The sequence below is a fragment of the Equus przewalskii genome, chromosome 3 (genome assembly GCF_037783145.1).
Source record: "Equus przewalskii isolate Varuska chromosome 3, EquPr2, whole genome shotgun sequence".
Classification (NCBI taxonomy): Eukaryota; Metazoa; Chordata; class Mammalia; order Perissodactyla; family Equidae; genus Equus; species Equus przewalskii.
The window spans coordinates 15,312,831-15,316,108 of record NC_091833.1 but is presented as its reverse complement, the minus strand read 5'-3'; the positions used below and the strand labels follow the sequence as shown (position 1 = coordinate 15,316,108).

The window sequence follows — 3,278 nt, the reverse complement described above, 5'->3', positions numbered from 1 at the left end:
CTTTGTTCGAAATCTTACATCATCTTCCCATTTCACTTATAAGAAGAGCCAAATTCTTTAAGAAGGCTGAACAAGCCCTACGTGATCTGGCCCTATTACCACTCAGACCTCATCTTCTACCCTCAGCCTACTACTCCCTTTGTCCCAACCACATTAGCCTCTTGGCTGCTTCTCAGGGCGGCTGCACCCACTAATCCCTTCCACTAGATAGCCTCATCATTAACCTTTTCACTGCCGTCAAGTACTGCCCCAAACTCAAACATCATCTTCTCCACGAAGCCTGCTGTCTACTCTATATAAAACAGCAGCCAACCTCCACTCTCCCCCCATCATGACCAAACCTACATTATCTCTATTTTTCCCCACAGTACTTATCAGATTTTAACACACTATGTAAAAATTATATATTTTGGTGTTTATTTCTATATTAGCTGTTTCCTTTTGTTAGAATGCAAGTACCACAAAGGCAGGAATTATTGTCAATAATTATTATTGACCACCACATATCCAAAGCACCTAGAACAATGCCTTACATAAGGTATTTACTCAAATATTTGTCCAATAAATGAAATAGACACTATTCTCCTCCTTACTTTTGAACTATCCAGAGCCATGTCTACCCCTCAATACAGATGAGCTTTTTTTTTTTTATTGAGTTAATGATAGGTTACAATCTTATGAAATTTCAGTTGTACATTAATGTTTGTCATTCGTGTTGTAGGTGCACCACTTCACCCTTTGTGCCCACCCCCCACCCGACCTTTCCCCTGGTATCCACTAAACTGTTCTTAGTCCATAATTTTAAATTCCTCATATGAGTGGAGTCATACACAGATTATCCTTCTCTCGATGGTTTATTTCACTTAACATAATTCCCTCAAGGTCCATCCATGTTATTGCAAATGGAACAATTTTGTTCTGTTTTACAGCTGAGTAGTATTCCATTGTATATATGTACCACATCTTCTTTATCCATTCATCTGTTGCTGGGCACTTAGGTTGCTTCCATGTCTTGGCTATTGTAAATAATGCTGCAATAAACATTGGGGTGCATAGGACTTTTGGGATTGCTGACTTCAAGCTCTTTGGATAAATACCCAGTAGTGGGATGGCTGGATCGTATGGTAGTTCTATTTTTAATTTTTTGAGGAATCTCCATACTGTTTTCCATAGTGGCTGCACCAGTTTGCATTCCCACCAGCAGTGTATGAGGGTTCCTTTTTCTCCGCAACCTCTCCAACATTTGTTACTATTAGTTTTAGATATTTCTGTCATTCTAACAGGTGTAAGGTGATATCTTAGTGTAGTTTTGGTTTGCATTTCCCTGATGATCAGCGATGAGGGACATCTTTTCATGTGCCTATTGGCCATCCGTATATCTTCTTTGGAGAAATGTCTGTTCATGTCTCCAGCCCATTTTTTGATTGGGTTGTTTGATGTTTTGTTGTTGAGTTGTGAGAGTTCTTTACATATTATGGATATTAAGCCTTTGTCAGATATATGACTTGCAAATATTTTTTCCCAGTTAGTGGGTTGTTTTTTTGTTTCAATCCTGTTTTCATTTGCCTTGAAGACACTCTTTAGTCTGATGAAGTCCCATTTGTTTATTCATTCTATTGTTTCCCTTCTCTGAGAAGGCATGGTGTCCGAAAAGATCCTTTTAATACTGATGTCAAAGAGTGTACTGCCTACGTTTTCTTCCAGAAGCCTTATGGTTTCAGGTCTCACCTTTAGGTCTTTGATTCATTTTGAGTTTATTTTGGTGAATGGTGAAAAAGAATGGTCAATTTTCATTCTTTTACATATGGCTTTCCAGTTTTCCCAGCACCATTTGTTGAAAAGACTTTCTTTTCTCCATTGTATGCCCTCAGCTCCTTTGTCAAAGATAAGCTGTCCATAGATGTGTGGTTTTATTTCTGGGCTTTCAATTCTGTTCCATTGATCTGTGCACCTGTTTTTGTACCAGTACCATGCTGTTTTGATTACTGTAGCTTTGTAGTATGTTTTGAAGTCAGGGATTGTGATGCCTCCCGTTTTGTTCTTTTTTCTCAGGATTGCTTTAGCAATTTGGGGTCTTTTGTTGCCCCATATGAATTTTAGGATTCTTTGTTCTAATTCTGTAAAGAATGTCATTGGGATTCTGATTGGGATGGTGTTGAATCTGTAGATTGCTTTAGGTAGAACGGACATTTTAACTATGTTTATTCTTCCAATCCATGTACATGGAATGTCTTTCCATCTCCTTATGTCATCATCCAATTCTCTCAGAAAGGCCTTGTAATTTTCATTATATTGGTCCTTCACTTCCTTAGTTAAATTTACCCCAAGGTATCTTATTCTTTTTGTTGCAATTGTGAATGGTATTGTGTTCTTGAGTTCTTTTTCTGTTGGTTCATTACTGGAGTATAGAAATGCTACTGATTTATGCAAATTGATTTTATACCCTGCAACTTTGCTGTAGTTGTTGATTACTTCTAACAGTTTTCCAATGGATTCTTTGGGGTTTTCTATATATAAGATCATGTCGTCTGCAAACAGCGAGAGTTTCACTTCTTCCCTCCCTATTTGGATTCCTTTTATTCCTTTTTCTTGCCTGATTGCACTGGCCAGGACCTCCGGTACTATGTTAAATAAGAGTGGTGACAGAGGGCATCCTTGTCTCATTCCTGTTTTCAGGGGGATGGCATTCAGTTTTTGCCCATTGAGCATGATGTTGGCTATGGGTTTGTCATATATGGCCTTTATTATGTTGAGGTAGTTTCCTTCTGTGCCCATTTTGTTCAGAGTTTTTATCATAAATGGCTGTTGGATCTTGTCAAATGCCTTCTCTGCATCTATTGAGATGATCATGTGGTTTTTATTACTCAGTTTGTTGATGTGGTGTATCATGTTGATTTATTTGCAGATGTTGAACCATCCCAAAAATATGGAACGCTTCACGAATTTGCGTGTCATCCTCGTGCAGGGGCCATGCTAATCTTCTCTGTATCGTTCCAATTTTAGTATATGTGCTGCCGAAGCGAGCACTCAATACAGATGATTTTAATGAAGTATTTGGAGGAAACAAATATGATTAAATTAGAATAATGAGGATGATACCATGATTATATATTCCTATAGAGTCTTTTTGTGCAAATAAGAAATGATGTGGGCATAGATTCTGAACTGGGCTTGGTCTTGAACTAGCAACATATACATGGCCAATCCTTTTCTTTACTTGGTCTTACCTTTATTATCCATAAAAGGAGATAATTGAACTATATAATCTATTCTTTAGT

The 3,278-nt window shown here is 37.8% G+C and overlaps 1 non-coding gene across 1 annotated transcript; it reads right to left on the bottom strand.

Annotated features, from left to right (window-relative positions):
• Positions 1-2,920: 2,920 nt before the first annotated feature.
• LOC139082679 (U6 spliceosomal RNA) lies at positions 2,921-3,027 on the bottom strand. Its single transcript, XR_011538890.1, has one exon. It is a non-coding gene; the product is annotated as a U6 spliceosomal RNA (small nuclear RNA).
• Positions 3,028-3,278: the final 251 nt, after the last annotated feature.